At 54.0% G+C, this 17,315-nt stretch overlaps 1 protein-coding gene across 1 annotated transcript in view; it reads right to left on the bottom strand.

Moving 5' to 3' along the window:
- DNAJB6 (DnaJ heat shock protein family (Hsp40) member B6) overlaps positions 1-2,117 on the bottom strand; it is a 36,961-nt gene extending 34,844 nt beyond the window's left edge. The window contains exon 1 of the mRNA XM_037131900.2: positions 2,034-2,117. The gene's annotated coding sequence lies outside the window, so the exon portion shown is untranslated. The remainder of the gene's footprint in view (positions 1-2,033) is intronic.
- Positions 2,118-17,315: the final 15,198 nt, after the last annotated feature.

The raw sequence follows: 17,315 nt of genomic DNA, 5'->3' as shown, positions 1-17,315 counted from the left end.
AAACGTAAACCAAACCGGGTATTCCACACAGCACCACACTCATCTCTAAACTCCCTTACAAAGATGTGAAAGGGCAAAAAGAACACGTTTTTTGTCATTTTGTTAAAGAATCAACTTGCAAAGACAAAGACTGATTCTATGCCCTTACTCCCCCCAGCAAACATCAGAAGTGCCAGGGTTGAAAGCATTAACCACCCCGGCAGCCAATCTCTGCCCTCCCCCAAGGGACAGGGACCAGCGAAGATGACAGACATGGTCCCATTACCAGCCCCCCTATAAAACTGAATTCAAAAAAACTCCCGCCCATGCTGGTGTAGCTCGGTGGATTGAGCGCGGGCCTGCAAACCAAAGGATCACGGTTCGATTCCCAGTCAGGGCACATGCCTGGGTTGCAGGCCAGTTCCCAGCAGGGGACGAGAGAGAGGCAACCATACATTGATATTTCTCTCCTTCTCTCCTTTCCCTCCCCTCTAAAGGTGAAAAGAACCCACCAGCCTTCACTCTCTAAAACTGTGGAAGGTGCACAGACCAGACCAGCCACCCCTGGCTGCTGAGAATGCGGGCTGAGCACTGTGACTGATGGTGCTGCACAGGGCAGCCGGGCTCACAAGAGAAAACAACACTGCCCGGTCCGTCCCTCGGTCCCAGCACTTGAAAAGGACGAGTCTGCTCGGGCAGGAACACCGCTGCCGCGCAGCTGCGGACGTCAGGCTGGAATTCCCTGGCCCTCCCCTCGGAGTTCAGGGTTACTCAACCTGCCCCACCCTGGCCTGCAGCCAGACACCTTCCAAGTCCACCCCTTTTAAACCCAAAAGGACACCGATGGGAAACCCTAACACTGTGAAAAGAGCCCCGAACACCCCTCCTCTCTTCTCTCATCTGCAGCGGGCGCCCCTCCTGCACCCCGGCTCCCCCCACTTCCCATCAGTCCCCACACCTCCACAAAGTCAGGTTCCGCAGCATCTCAAAATCTCCCCAAATCTCCCCGCGCTTCAGAGGGCTGACACAGCGCTCTCACCTTCCCCTCGGAGCCTGCCCAGCCCCACCCCACGGGAGCAGGAGTCTTGTCTTGGAAACAAGGAAACTTGGATTAAACCTCACAAGAACCACGGGACGAGGTGTGCTGGGGGACACGGGGAGGGAGAAAGGTACAAAACTCTTTAAAACCTTTCTGATTTCATCACTGCTATTTTTAAATGAGATTAAACGTTAAGCTCAATCAGCAAATTCAAATGGTAAGAGCCGATACTCCCCCACCTTGGATCATTTAACTTTTCTACCAAATCAGCTACCTTAAAAGATTCTAGCCACCAAATCCGACTCCGAATCCCCAGCTGAAATGTGAGTGTGGGACCTGGCAGGGGCGGCCAGTGCCTCCCGCGCCCAGGGGCCCCGGGCCCTGCCCGCCGCGGCGTCGCAGGCGGGTCGGACCAGCAGGCCCACCGGCTCCGAGAGCTTTTTCCGAGACGACCAGACGTGGGCCGTCTGCACCTCTGGCGTGGTTTCCGTACTCGGGCAAAACTGATGTAAACCTCAGCCACAGACGCACCTGCGGGCCCCGAAGGGAAACAACGCGGCCTGGGGCTTTTAGGGGGAAGTCCGGCGTTTTCCTCACGGAGAAACTTTTAAGAGCCGATGGAGGATTCTGGTAGCGTCCACTGGCACCGCCGCCCGGGCCCCGCAGGGCGCGCTGCGGGGAGCACCCACCTCGTCCCTGGTCTAGGGGCGTCCACGGGACGCGGAAAAGAAAAAAAACCGGCCTCTCACGCTGCAGGCCCCGGGACGCTCCTGTGGGGACGCGCCGCAGGGACCGGGACGGGGCCCGGACCAGCGGCCCACCGCCCGCACGAGCCCCACCCCAACCGCCGGCGCGGGCCGGACCTCTGGGGGCGGGCGGGAGGGCGACCCACTACACTCCGAAACGCGCTCCGGCCCTCCGGCCGGCCCCGCACCGGCGCCGGCGCCGGCCCCACAGCCCGGGCCCGCCGGCCCCTCGTCCGCCCCCAACACGGGGGCGCCAGCGCAGCCCTCACCCAAGACGCGGAAGAGGCGGCGGGAAGGTGCGACGAGCGGCTGTCCGGTCTCCTCCTCCTATCCTGCGCGACGGCGCTGAGGACGACAGCGGCTCCTCGCGCTTTCCTTTCTCCTTTCTGCAACAACAAACAGGAAGTGCGTCAGGCGTCGGCGGCGTGGTGGATCCACTTCCGCCCGGCCTGACGCCGCGCAAGCGCCCGGACCGCCGCTGCCTTCCCGAAGTTTCTCGGGAGCTGGACGGCTCAGCGTCGGCAGAGCTGAGCTTCCGGCCGAGTCCCCGCCCCTGAGACTGCGGGGAAGCCAAGGCCTGGGCTCGCTGCTGAGGGCCCGATGGTCTCGGTGTCCCGCACGGACCCCGCGCCTCCCGAGTCAGCATGGGTCCCACAGTGGAGACCCGCGCGAGGCGTGCGCGGGGAGGCGGGAAAAGAATGATCCCTGGCCCGGGGGTCACCCTGGAAGCCGTAACCCCTGACCCTATGGAAGTGGGGTGGCGCTAGAAACTGTCGCCCTGACCTTGGGGTATTGGGGACGGACTGCAAGCCGTCACCGGGCCGCAGGAAGTCAGTGCGGTGCACCCTGCGCACAGGGGGGACGCGTCCCTGCTGCGAACCTCCCACGTGACATCCAGCGCCACGCGCGGCCTAATCCCGTCCCCGCAGATGCAAAGGGCTGCTGTGCCTTTCCCACTGCACACTGCGCGGTCGCAGCGGCTCGCAGTGCGCCGACTCGCCGCCACCTGCTCAGCTGACAGCACCTGATCCTCATTCCTCCGAGCCCTGGACATTACACGCTCCAGAGCACAAAGGCTTATTAGCTTCCTTCCCGCGGCAGGGACGCACTGGGAGCCATGGGGCTGCCTAACCTACTTCAAAACAAAAGGTTGCTTAGTGCGTTGTACACCTGATAGGCTGTGTCCATGAACTGGGAAATGAACTATAAAAAAAGATTGCTTTATACTTTTAAGGGCTTTTTTACTATATATTCTTATTATGCTACTACAGTTGCCCCATTTTTTCCTCTTTATTGTCCTCCACCCCTAAAAATGATTGCTTTATACTGTATGTATTCATTTCTCATGTTTCCTGAACCTTCTGCAGGACTTCTATCGTTTTTAGCAGATCAACAGTTAGGTAAAGAATTTTAATTCTTTTATCTGAATAAATTCTCTGGGTTTTTTTTTTTTTTTTTTAAGAGGCTTTGATAACTGCCTGGTGGAAAGGAAGGAATAACAGTATCTGATCTGGGTGTGTACATCTCATGATAAAACTGAAGATCATCTCAGCAGAGACTGGAATTGCATTCAGATACACTGACAGTTTGGCCCTGTCCCCTGTAACCATATCTGCCTGCAGGTTGACAGTTTCATTTCCCTTCCAGTGTTGACAGTACTATCAGGTGACATTATGCATTTTCAATAAGTTCCTGCAGCAAGTGTGAGCTAATCTTGAAATGCAGACAGCCAGGATACATGAATTTTAAATAGTAAGTGGTAGGCTAGCCACAAATAACTTCGTCCTCCCTCCAAAAAGTGAAACATTTATTAAAACATCTGGCAGTGCAATAAACCATATCGCAGGAAAAAGCCAACTAGTACTCACAAGGCCCAGCCCCAATGAACGCACGCGGTATTGTGGGAGAGTAGAGGGGCAAATATCCTGAAAAAACGACATGAAACTATTTAAGGAACTTCTTGCAAAACCACAGACAAGCTCTTTCGAGATAAGACTGGGGATTTATTCCAAAATTAGCATCAGCCCAAATGGTGCTCCTGGAAAGCCTACTTCAGAGGACAATCACTTCACATGGAACCACCAGGATTTAGTAATTTTTTTTAAAAAATTTTCTGTATTTGCCCTGGCTGGTGTGGCTCAGTGGTTTGAGTGCCAGACTGCCAACTGAGACTTTGCCGGTTCGATTCCCTGTCAGTGCACATGCCTGGGTTCTGGGTCAGGTCCTCAGTTGGAGACAAGTGAGAGGCAACCAATTGATGTTTCTCTCCCTCCCTTCGCTTCTTTCTAAAAATAAATAAAAATAAAATATATTTTTAAAATAAAGATTTTTATTTATTTTTCAAAACGAGGGGTAGGGAAGGAGAAACGGAGAGAAATGTGTGAGAGATACGTGGTTGCCTCTCACACACCTGCAACCCAGGCATCTGCCCAGACTGGGAATCAAACCCGCACCCTTTCGTTTTCCAGGCCAGCACGAAAGCCACTGAGCTACACCAGCCAGGGCTGGAGCTACAATGGTTGAAATTGCAATGATTGTCAAAGTCCATCTAGGGAAGGTGAGTGTGTCTGTTCGAAAGGACAGAAATTTCGAACTGTGATTAGACAGACAAGTGGCTGTGCCTGTGTGGAGGATGAGGCCGGGCCAAGGACTTTCCCCAGTTACCTGGTCGTTGGGGAAGCCAGGCACCCACCCTGGGGAGAGTTCTGGGACAGGCAGTGGAAGAGCACAGAGTAGGGAGACTGTCCTTCCCCAGACAGAAGGTTAACTGGGTGTGCTTCCCTCGGTGCCTGGCACCAACTCAGGGTATAAGAGGAGGGGAGCAAAGTGCGCAGGTGACAGTAGAGAACCAGCAGGGCAGGCAGGAGCACACACCCTGCCACGCCCGTCCACGAGGCCAAGAAGCTAAGGTGAAGGTCCTTTCTGGACGGCCATCCGGCAAGTTTTATTATCAAACTGTGAAATTCACTTTTGATCCAAGGATGACGTTTCTAGAAATTTGCCCCAAGACAATAAACATGGGAAAGAAAACCCCAGGCCTGAAATGGCCTCCCTTGTGCTAACGCCTGTTACCAAACCTAGACATAATACCTGATCTGAGTAGGTGCTGCTTCAGCCTTTCCGGGAAACAGGCTCTTCCTCAGGCAGTCTGGAACCTTCTGGCTAACGCCGAGGAAGTAACCCTTCATGAGGACCAGCTGCCTGATAGAACTGTCTTCCCTTCACCCCGAAAGATGATGCCCTGGTCTAAACATAACCCTTTCTTTTCTTTTCCTTCCTTGCTGCACTCTTCAACAGATTAAATCTTGATAAAAATTTTCCATTTTGGGTGGTCCCTTGGAACACCCTTCAACTTGTGGATGGGATTCTGTCCAATTCGTGAATTACTTAAAATGAAGCCTATCAGATGTTTTTCAAATGTACTCTGTGGAGTTTTGTTTTTTAACAGCAGGAATGAAGAAAGAAAGGAAAAGATAAGAGGTTCTGGATCACCATTCTGGCTGATAACTAGTTCCTCCTCACCAGGAAAGATCACCTGGGTCAGGAATGTAACAATGTAGTTCGTTTTCCTCTTTTTTGATTGACATCAAATACACCCAGGATACATTATGGAGACAGTGGTTATAATGCGACCCCATTTTTGTATAAGTGTATTTATTTATGTATGTGTGTGTATAAGTGTGTGGAAAACACACACACACACACACACCGTATGGAGAAAATAAATGTGCCCGTCACCCTCCTGATAAAGGAGAACGAGCACCAGTTTATTAGCGTGAATACCTTGTGCACGGGAAGCGCCCATGGAAATGCAGTAAACTCCCAGCAGAGACGAAAGAAACACCCTGGCTGGGGGGAGCTCCCTTACCAGAAAAAGCAAAGCACAAGTGGACCAAAAAGGGGCCAGGCACCACACCTGACCAGCTCAGGGCAGGCGGCCTGACACACTCAGACACAGACAGCAGCCCCATGGGACGGTCTGAAATGGAAACTTCCCAGCTAAGAGCAGCTTAGCCAGGTCACCCAGGCTTAGGCCCGCACCTTCCCTGGTGAAGGTCAGCCTTTACCCCAACCGAGCCTGACGATTGTCCTTTTTGCACCTGTGACAACTCACCTTTGGAATGTCAGGGTAAGGGTAACTTCCTTTTTTCCCCAGGGCCCCTCAGGGCACCGACTCCCCCCACCCACCTACCCACCCACCCAGCAGAGACTGCAAACGTCCTCGTTGTTATTGTGATCATGTTACTGTGTTAACCGTTGACTCTTAACTCTCCCATATTGGCCTGGAAAAGAACTGTGTCTATACGTTTTGTTTTTTATCCGATCCCTTACGCTGCGCCTCCTCCATTCAAGGTCACGTGTAAGACAAAAACTGAAAGGCCGTTCTCTGGAGCATTTTCTCAATCCGTGGAGATGATTTTGCTTCTTGCCCGTCGTCGTCACTTTGGGTCAAATAAACTCATAAAAATTCCTGAAGGTTTGGACGTTTTTAACATAAAATAAAGCAGGGGGCGGCCTTCGCCCCTGATGAGAGATTCCTGAGATTCAGGAATCCTCCCCCTCTCCGGCACAGAGGGGGACCGCTTACCACGGACATTTCCCTTAGGGATGTAAATGACGGGGGGCAGGGGGGGGGCTTCCACTACCAGAGCGACTGCAGTTTCTCCAATGTAATACGAACAAAACAGTCCTCGAGTCCAAGAAGTTGCCTCCTCCTCAGGGACACCTGGGGGCCCATTCAGTAGCTTGTTGAAGTGCCTCCTGGAGTTAGATCTCTGATGCTTCTTATTTTCTTCTCTCTGATTTTATGTATTGTTTGAACTTCTGCATTACATATAAAATACATTCGTGTTATGTACACATTCTTTTCAAAACCAGTGAAGTCATTTTTATAAAGTGGAAACCATGAATGGCACACAGCCCCTTCAGAACTTTGTAGCGGTGTGATGTGAGGGGTCAGAGGTCGAAGCATGACAGGCATATATCCATTTATCTACTTATTGAACACGTATTGAGCCCTGACTGGTGTGGCTCAGTGGCTGAGTGCTGGTCTGTGAATCAAAGGGTCACGGGTTCAATTCCCAGTCTTAGGGCACATGCCTGGGTTGCTGGCCAGGTCCCCAGTGGGGGCGCAGGAGAGGCAACCAGACGCTGATGTTTCTCTCCCTTCCTCCCCCTCTCTAAAAAATAAGTAAGTAAAATCTTTTTTTTTAAAGTATTGTACACGTGTCCTGCACCAGCACCCTGCAGGGGTCCCGATGGGACTCCTTCCATCAGAGGGACCTCAGGCTGGAGGGAGGAAGACTGAGGTTCCAGTACTGGAAGGAGCTCCAGTGAAGAAAAGCTTCCCGCAGGAGGCCAATCTTACATGTGTTTTGGAAAACAATGGGTGAACAGTCGAGGCCCTGTGTGAATGCAGAGAATTCCAGATGGACAAAACATTTCCAAACATGGCCAAGACAACAAAAGAGAAAAAAGATAAAGATATCTGTTTTAAAAACTTAACCTTTTGTAGGGGTGGCAACATAATTATTTCAGAAGGAAACATCTTGTCTGATTCGGCAAAGGTGAGGCTGTCCACAAGGCTTAGAGGGGAGAGAGGGAGACTGTGTAACAAAGTAACCAACTTCGCTTTGAGGAAGAGAGTGTTTGCCAAAGTTACTTTGATTCTACCCAAGGGAGGTGGTCGGGAGCCTAGGCCTGGGGTGGGGGAGCAAAGGCCTGAGTGGGCAGGAGGGCCAGAGGCCCGGAGGCACGGCAGGAACAGAAAGCCGACATCACCAAGTGCCCTTCCCATGCTTTCTCATTCCTCCCCAGCCGTCTCCAGTCTTCAGGACGATCCACCTTTCCGGCCCAGCCCTGTCCGAGCGGCCTCGAGGAATGAAGGGAGGGGTGGGGTTTCGAGTTCGGATCCAGGCAGCAGGCTGGAGGGCTGAGGAGGGAAGAACACAGGGACCAGTGACCACCTGGGGTCCTTCGGGGCAGGGCACGGTGAAGGGGAGGGAGCTGCACTTATCGCGGGCACTTTGTTAGGGGACACAAATCACCTTATTGGACAACCAAAGGAAAGGGTGACCGCCTTCAGGGAAGAAGGACAAAGCTGAGGATCCGTGCACCATTGGAATGGCTGGGCCGAAGGAAATGCAAAAGTGAAACTGGGTCCTAGGATGTTGAGGTGTGTAGCCAGCAGGGGCTGCCTTACAGACGTGCGGTAACAAAGAGGAAGAGGCAGGAGGGTGGGAGAAGAGAGTGAACATGTGAAGGGCCCTGACCAGAAACCCCACCGTTTAAATGAGAGCTGGGCCCTGACGGGCGTGGCTCAGCGCCTTGGGCATGGTCCTGAAAAGTGAAAAAAGATCCCGGGTTTGATTCCACATCAGGCCTGGGTTGCGGGCCAGGTCCCCGGTTGGGGGCATGTGAGAGGCAAGCAAGCGATCAATGTTTCTCTTCCTCTCCTCCCTCCCCCTCTCTGTAAAAATAAATAAACAAAATCTTGTAATGATAAGTAAATACATAAGTTGGAGCTGGCAGGGCCTGCAGGCAGAGCACACCCCCTCCCATCACCCAGCAAGGACCCCAACACGGAGCAACTCCCCTCCATCCCCACCAAGAAGCAGTTTTTCCACCTCCGCTATACGAGAGGGAAACCGGAGAATCTTCTCCTACCCAGCAACCACTTGACCAATGAGAGGCTGTGCAGCCCAGCCAATGAAAAGGCGCAACACCCAACTCCCAGTTCCCGCCAATGGGCTCCTTGTTTACAACAGCCCCGCCCTGGCCGGTATCTCTATAGATTAGAGCGTCCTCTCCGTAAGCTAAGGTGGCAGGTTTGATCCCCGATCCCCGGTCCAGGCACATACACGTGTCAACCGGTGAACATATAAATAAGTGGCACAAGCAACTGATGTTTTTGTTTCTGTTTCTCTCCCTCTCTACAATCAATTAAAGGAAACAGTGCAAAAAAAAAAAAAAAAAAACCACACCCTTTGCCCTGGCTGGTGTAGCTCAGTGGATTGAGCACCAGCCTGCGAACCTGCAAAGAATCGTGGTTCGATTCCCAGTCAGGGCACATGCCTGGGTTGCAAGCCAGTTCTCAGCAGGGGTCATTTCCCAGCAGGGGACACATGAGAAGCAACCATACATTGATATTTCTCTCCCTCTCTCTTTCCCTTCGCTTCTAAAGATAAATAAAATCTAAAAAATAGATAAATAAAATTATTTTTAAAAAAAGAATAATAAGTTTGGGGTATTCACTGCTAAAAAAAAAAAAAAACAACACCCTTTGCCCTCTGGACCATCAGACCATAGGTCCAGAACTGCAATTCTTTGTTGTTCCCCAATAAACCTGTTTGCTGGCCTGTGCAAGTTCAACAACATTGGCTGTGGGGAGGGGGAGGAGTCGGTGACGGTGGAAACCTCACAGAAAGCACCCAGCAAACAAGGGAAGGCAGACACACTCTCGAGGAGGAAGGGATTCGAGTGAAGGCTTGGGGCTGATCTGGTTTCACTCTGCTGTTTTGGCATGTGACCCAAAGACACTCTGACACAGTTCGCATCAAGGAGCCCGCAGACAGGAAAGGGGTTGAGGGACAGGGAGGCGGAAGGGATGGGGGGAGTGGCTGGTCTGGAAGGTTTGGGGCCAAGAGCAAAGAGAGAGGAACTAACTTTGAAAAAGAGGAATTTGCACATCCTCTCTCCAAGCGGACAGGAGGAAAAAGGAGATAGAGCTTGGGTGTGAGACTCCTGTCCCCTGTCGTCTTGACCTCAGTAGAGGAGGGGCCTGGTGCACACCGGGCATTTGGGGCCACCACGAGGACATTGGGGACAGGAGACATAGTTAATGCCGGTAAAGATCCTGCCACAGAGAAGCCCTAATCTTCTTGGCAAAAAGAGAACAGAAAGCAACTCTGTGGTCACAGGTCTCACCGCACCTGGCCCCTGGGACAGTTGGTGCCTCAGGGAGGGAGGCAACCGGCAGAGGCCACAGAGGGCAAGGCAGCCCCTTCTAAGTGGCGACCCCATGCTGCCTGGGGCAGGAACTCCCCTTTGCGCCCGGCGACTCCTGCCGCCCAGCAAGGCGCCCCAACTTCACGCACATGCCTCCCTTTGCGTGCGTAAAAGAGCGACGGGAAGGGCTGCTGCATCTGCCCTGGGCATGGAGAAGCGCTGGCTCTGAGATTCCCGGATCAAAATGGTGAAAGCGCATGTCCTGTGGGAAAGAGTTCCCATCCGCAGTGAAGGTTCCCATCCACTTCTCCAGAGGAAACCCTGCGCCCCCAGCCTCGGAGGGAGGTGGCAGTCACACCCTCAAAGGGAGCCCAAGAGCCGACAGAACCCCCGCACCTGCCAGTGCAAGTCCCTGTTGCAAATTTCCAGCCATCACAGCTGATGGCCGGGAGCGTCTGGGGGAACGCGCCCTGGAATTCCCGATAAGACCCCCACCCACGGAAGAGAAACTGGCCCTGTGTCCCGCCCCACCTGCTCCTACGGCCTTAGAAACCGCTTTTCCTGGCTAACCCAAAGGCGTAGCGCTAAGTGGGATAGCCACAGTGTGGGGTGTGGGGCGTGGGGGGCAGTGTGCATACTGGCCGCCTTTGGTGTGAAACTGGGGGGGGGGGGCAGGGAGGGAGGGAATGACACTATCTGGGTTTGCTTCAGCAACTCCCGCATTCTGCCCCAGACAACAGGGACTGGGGGAGGGGATACAGGTGCGGAGTGGGCAGAGGCAAAAATGAGACTGGGATCTGTGCAGAGCTTTCAACTATGTTACCAACTGACACTGTTTCAGAATTAATTCTAAAATACAACAGGAGAGAGGTCGGCCTGTATCTAAGGAGGGAAGGGTGCCTCCTGGAGACACAGTAACTCCAGGGAGTGACCTCCCACAGGGACAGTGAGAGGGAGTCCCTCACAGACAGGTCCCTCCTCCCTCTGCCCTCAAGGCCTCAGCCTGTCAGTCACTGGGCCTCACAGTAGGTGCCGCAGGAAGAAACCACAAACCATCTCCAGACACGGAAGAGCAAGCAGCTCAACCCAGCAGTTCCCCGCAGGTTCTTGTTAATGCCCTTTGCTTTTCCTTTGATCCCTTTGGGGCAGCCCAATGCCTCAGCCTTCACAGCACCAAATGATGCATTAGTCATTTCCACGATGAGAATGCTATCCAGGTTTCCTTTTAAAATTTATTTATTTATTTACTTATTTATTTTTAGACAGAGGGGAAGGGAGGGAGAGAAACATCAGTGTGTGGTTGCCTCTCATGCGCCCCCTACTGGGGACCTTGCCTGAAACCCAGGCATGTGCCCTGACGGGGAATGGAACCGGCGACCCTTTGGTTTTCAAGCCAGCGCTCAGTCCACTGAGCCACACCAGCCGGGGCCAGGTTTCCTTATTAGAATTCATCTTGCTAAGCAGTTCATCAGCACTCCTTTGCTGAGCAAAGTCCCTAGTTAGTGCATCCCAGAGTTCCAGCAGGAACAGTGCCTTGGAGCGTCACCTCCTGTCAGCGGAGCCTGGTTCCCTGGGTGCCCTGTGTCCACTCAGGCTGCAGGTCAGTGGCATGCTGCCCTGCCTGGCGGTCCCTTTGTAAATGAACTCCCCTCTGGGGACAATGACGCAGTCAGCCTGTCCTGTCCTGTGTCCCTGAACTCCACAGGGCTGTGGCTCCCCCAGACCTATCTGCTCCACAGTCGGACACATAGCAGGCGCTCAGCGGACACACGTGTACTGCACAGGTGGATAAGCGGTGACTATACTTCCAGACAGTGGCTTTGCTCAGCTGGGGCACCTGGGAGAGACTGGCAATCTGTGTGCAAGATCCAAGGTCAGGGGAGGCCTCGGTGTCAGAAACACTGATGACCAGATGGGCCTCGGGGAGTGACCAAGGGGAAAGGGGCTCTGGACAGAAGGTGGCAGTGGGGTGGGGATGTAGGGAGACGCCCAGTATGCAAGGGCCACCTGCTCAGAGGGGGCTGAAGGCCCTGGTCCCTTGGGGCTGTGGGGGCAGAGCAGGCTGCCCTGGGGGGGAACATGGGGTGGGGGCTCCAGCAACCCTGCCCTGCACCAGAGCCCCTGGCATGGGGCCCTCAGCCACAGATGGAACACGCAGACCCCTGCTTCCAGAGCGAGTCTGCTTCTGTGTCCTCGGTGGCCAGTTCACCCTCTGATTCAGAGACCCATGGGCCAGCAAGCACACCCCACCTGTGCCCCTCTGCTGGGTCACCTGCTGGAAGGAGCAGCGCCCTCTGGGAGGGGAGGGGTGAAGAGAGGAAGCAGGCAGACCTTGGCCTCTAGGCTTCCCATTATTTAAGAAGCTCAGAGATCCAGTGTCCTTGCACTGGATCCAGGTGCACCTTACACCTGGACCCCAGGTGGGGTCACCTGGGGTCAGAGTCCCCAGGGGACTCTGACAGTCAGTCCCCAAAGCCTGCCAGAGGGGGCCAGTCCCCCATGGTGGGGTCGGTGGCATTTGGTTGTGCACCTCTGCCTGTCACCCACTGGCACCAGCCTTGTGATTTCTGGAAGCGGCACAGGGCAGGGGCTGCGCGCGTCTGCGGCACCCTCACCGCGGACTGAACACCGTCCAGTTTGCATGGGCCTTCGAGGGGGCGCGGCGCGGAAGCGTCACTGAGTGTGGGCCAGGCCCTCGCTGTGGGAGAGGCCGACGCTGGCCTGGCAGGAAGTCCCTCCGTCCAGGACGGCACCGCACGCACTTCGGGCCTGAACACAGCAAACGGCCTGGTCTCTGTTGGGGCGTTTTTCTCTCTTCAGAGTAAAAATAGTTTCAAAGTTGGAAAATCACGGCCATCCTGTCCTGCATTCACGAGAAATGACATCATCTCATGTTCTCATTGCCAGTCTGCCCCCAGGGCCCAGGGGCAAGGAGTCGGAACAATGGCCGTCTTTCTCTCTGGGTCCGGCCAGCACGTCACCCTCACTGTTACCTGGTGGGCAGGAAGCTGGCCCTCCCGGAGCCCTGACACCCAGCTGCCCTAGGGCTGTGGGCTCGGTCGGGCCACCTCTCTTCCCTTGCGTATTTCACAGGATCTCCCAGCCGCTGTGCGGCCCCATCTTCCTAGGCGGCCCTCTCGGCTCCCCGGGCAGATGTCTACAGTGTGGTCGGGGCCGATGGGTCAGATGGGTCGGGCTGAGTCACAGGAGCAAGATCCAGCTGGAAGGGAGGCACTGAAATACCGGCCGGACCTGCGTGGCAGATGCACCGGTGGCCACTCGGGGAGTTGAGCGGAGGCCTGGGGACACCGGGCTGCCTCCCCAGAGACAGGGCCTCGTCTGTGCCCTCGGTGGCGTGTGGCCGCGCCTCTGTCCTCACAGGGGCCTCCTGAACCCAGCGCCCCGCGAGGGGGGCCTCAGCCCAGTTGAGTGGGAGATAGTGGTTTCCAGAGTGGATTTGTCCCAGCGCCTCCCTCCCTTTGCTCCCTAGAACAGACCCCGAGCCCTGGCTTCTTGGCCGATTAGGGCGAAGTCTGCATCCCAGCCACCCCCCAGCCACGCCGGGGCTGGGGGACAAGGCTGCGAGTCATGGGGTGGACCTCCAGCGGGCGTTTTCTCTATGACGCAGCCTGAAGACTCCGGAACAGGCCCCCCCGCCGACCTCTGTGTGGTTCAGGATTACGAGTTGTGTGCTGTCCGTCCCGTGGGTCCCTCACTGCAGCCTGGGAACTCCCGTGGGACGTGCCTTGGAATCCCAGAAATGACAGCAATGAGGCCGGGCACTGGGGGCCAGTGTGGTGGGAAGTGATTAAAAACAAACTCTCTTGGTTGGGTATTTCAGTGGGTTGGAGCCTCAACCCCATACACCAAGGTTTTGGGTTCAATGCCCAGTCAGGGCATGTACGAGCCTCTGGTCGGTTCAGGTCTCCCAGCCGGTCAGGAAAAACCATGCGTTTTTGCAGCTATTTGTAGTTGAGATTGTGAGCACAGGGTCAGGCACACACCCATCCCAAGCTCGGAGGGTCACGGAGATGCCTAGAAGCCCAGCCCAGCCACAGCCTGCACAGGCCAGTTTTCTGTTGACAGACACTTCCAGGGTTTCCAAATCCCCCCTTATGATTTATCACCCGCCCGCCTTCTTAGGTTCGTGAGCTGATAGCCCTCGGAAAATGCTCCAAAAGATGCTGAAGTGGAGGAAGGGATTACAGGGGCCCCTGAAGCTCGCCCATCAGGTATCTGTCTCTGAGGTTTGGTGACTGTATAATTGTAGGACACGCACGCAAAGGATTTGTCCCCAGAGAAGTGCCAATCAGCAGTGCCCCATGGGGTTCGGTCAGTGACTGACTCTCTTGGGGATAAACTAGTCAATCCATTTGAAATCCCTCCCTTCCGCCTTCTGGTCTGGTTCCTGGAAGTCTGCTGGGAGGGAGTGTTACCCAACAGCACTTGGGATTCCCGCTGCCCGCCCACCCCCGCTGGGCAAAATTCCAGAGGCAAAGGTTTGGTGATAAAGGGGAGGAGTATTTATTCCAGAGCTTCACAATTTTGGAATAACAGCATCCCATTCGTATTCAATCAAGCCTGTCCCTCAAAGCTAAACTCTTTCACTCTTTCTTCAAGGCTTGAATCACTTAAGCCTTATCAATCGCGGCTAAACTCTAACACCCGAGTTCTCCTAGCATTCCTCTGTTAGTTTTTAACTACCTTATTCCAATAGGGTTAGTTTACAAACCGAAACAACGTAAAATACAAAGCTGCACCGTTTTGGAAGAACAGGAGGCTTCTGCCTCAGAGCCTGTCCCCTCTAGAACAACCCTGACGCCCGCTGCCAGGCCAGCCCAACCCTGGGCTGTGTCTGAAGCTCCTTCCCACCCAAAACACCGCCTGTTGAAAAAGGCAGGCGGCAGCTCCAGGCATCCCTGAGGAAGAGGAGAGAGCCAGTGAGCTGGCCCAAGAGCCCTTCATTTTATTCAAAAAGTTTTTTTAATTGATTGATTTTAGAGAGAGGAAGGAGAGAGAGAAAGGGAGGAGAGGGAAAGAGAGAAACATCGATTTTTGTTCCACTCGGTCATGAATTCATTTGTCGATTCTTCTCTGTGCCCTGACCGGGGACCAAACCCTCTCGACCTTGGTGTGTGAGGATGATGCTTTAACCCAATGAGCATTTGGCCAGGGCTCTTCTTCTGTTTTAGATCTTCTCGTCTGCCCATAACTCCAGGGCTCCCGAGGCCCCTCCGACTCCCCCGAAGAGCTCTGAGCAGACCTCTCCCCCTCAGGGGCTGTAACACCCAAGTGGGTTCGGCAAGACCTGGACACAAATTAAGATGACGTCCATGAGTCACAGTTCTCTTCTCTTTTAAAAATTACTTTTTACTCTCCTCTAAGAATAACTTCCTGAAATAGAACTGCCTGGAGAAACAAGAGATACATTTTTGCATTTGAATACATATGTCATTTACTATCTTACCAAACAGCGTCTGAAAACCCCCACTTCCTCTCAGCCTCGGCAAGATGCAACATGCTAATCTTTAATCTCTGGCAGCCCGATGGCTAAAAAATACCACTTGGCTAGATCACTTGGCCTGAGTTATTTTTATTACTGTTGGTGGTGTTTGGATTATTGTACTGGTTTTTGAAAATGGAGAACTGCCCTGGCCGGTGGCTCAAGTCGGTTGGAGTGTCGTCTTGTGTACCAAGAAGGTTGCAGGTTCGATCCCCAGTCAGGACACATACCTGGGTCCCGTGTTCAATCACTAGTTGGGGTGTGTACAGAGGTAACCAGTCAATGTTTCTCTCTCTCACATCGATGTTTCTCTCCCTCTCTTCTCTTCTCCTTTCCTTTTTTTCTGCTTGAGTTTTTATTTACTTATTTTAGAAAGAGGGGAAGGGAGGGAGAAAGAGATGAAGAGAAACATCCGTGTGTGGTCGCCTCTCACATGCCCCCTACTTGGGGACCTGGCCTGCAACCCAGGCTTGTGCCCTGACTGAGAATCGAACTTTGGTTGGTGCTCAGTCCACTGAACCACACCAGCCAGGGTTGCATCCTTGCTCAGAGACGTTCCAGTGGGTACAAGACATTTTCGCCGAATGCACAGCACGGCTGATGAATCCTGAGGAAACCCAGTCCCAAGCCTGGAAGCTGCACGGGCTTCCTGGAGGGTGGGGAGAGATTCCAGACCTGCTTAGGGGTGTCCAACCCACGGCCCGCGGACCTCATGAGACCCAGGACGGCTGTGAATGCAGCCCAACACAAAATCATAAATTTACTTAAAACGAGATTTTGTGTGTATGTGGTGACGCGTCACAATGTACTGAATGTGTGGCCCAGGACAACGCTCCTCCTTCTAGGGTGACCCAGAGACGCCACAAGTTCCTGGGCCATCGAGAGCAAATTCACAATCTGTAAGGTTCACCCCGCAACATGCACGATTAGGAGGTTTTTAGCATATTCCGGAGCTGTTCCACCATCTCAGCGGCCCGTTCCGGAACGTTCTCCCCACCTCCGCCCTCCCCCTCGCTCCACCCCCACCCGGAACCACTCCCCTGCTTTCCGCGTCTGCATTTTCGTCCTCGGGACAACTCATGGGGAAAAGTCCTGGTTTCTTTTGTTGTTGTTCTTTTTAAACCGCTTTGAATTTTATTAGACACGGCAGCATCTACATGCACTTGAACCAGAGGCACAGGTCAGCGTGAGATGTAGTTCATCGGTACTGAGGCCAAAAGAGGTGACCTTGGACCCAGCAGCCCCACCAAGAGGAAGTTCAGACGAATTTGCACAAGGGGTGAGGTCACACCGGTTGCACACCTGCTGAGACAGCAGCCGGGATGGACTCCTGGCGGAGACCTGGTGAGGAGAGCAACGCTGAAGCCCCCTGGTGGGATATGGGGCTGCCACGAAAAAGGTTACGCTCGGAAGGTTCTCCGTATTCTGTTCTGTTATGGGAACATGTCTTTTTTTTTTCTTTTTAAAGATTTTATTTATTTATTTTTAGAGAGAGGGGGAGAAATGTCAATGTGTGGTTGCCTCTCACACGCCCCCAACCAGGGTCCTTGCCTGCAACCCAGGCATGTGCCCCAACTGGGAATTGAACCAGCGACCTTTGAGTTTGCAGGGCGAGGCCCCAGCCATGGAGCCACACCAGTCAGGGCCACAGGGGCAGATCTTAAAACCTGGAATGAAGAACCGAGCTAGTGGGGAGGGGGGAAGGGTATGGGGACCTACACGGTGATGGATGGAAGGCTGACCTGGGGTGGCGGACACACCGTGCAGCGTTCACACGATGTCTGGCGGAACCGCGCGTCTGAAACCTGCATAATTTTTGTTAACCAGTGTCACCCCCAATACAAAGGGAAAAAAAAAAGAGAGAAACAGCAAAGGAAACATCAGGAAGCAAAGACCCACAGCTGAAGAGGGAGGAAAACCACACGGGATGTTCAGCACCGAGGCGCTGACGTGTCCTCCCCGGAGCAGCCGGAGCCGGGCTCCGAGCTCAGAGCCCGACCGCTTCCTGGTGTCAGGCCGCGTGTGTTCGCGGTTGCCAGGACTGCCCCGAGCGGAGGGAAGTGCCGGCTCTGTTGATTGTTCCACTTGAGTTTGTTTGGTT

The sequence above is a fragment of the Artibeus jamaicensis genome, unplaced genomic scaffold (assembly GCF_021234435.1).
Source record: "Artibeus jamaicensis isolate MK-2021 breed Jamaican fruit bat unplaced genomic scaffold, CSHL_Jam_final contig_718, whole genome shotgun sequence".
NCBI lineage: Eukaryota > Metazoa > Chordata > Mammalia > Chiroptera > Phyllostomidae > Artibeus > Artibeus jamaicensis.
Note: the sequence above shows the minus strand (reverse complement) of the source record. Positions and strands in the feature narration are given on the sequence as shown.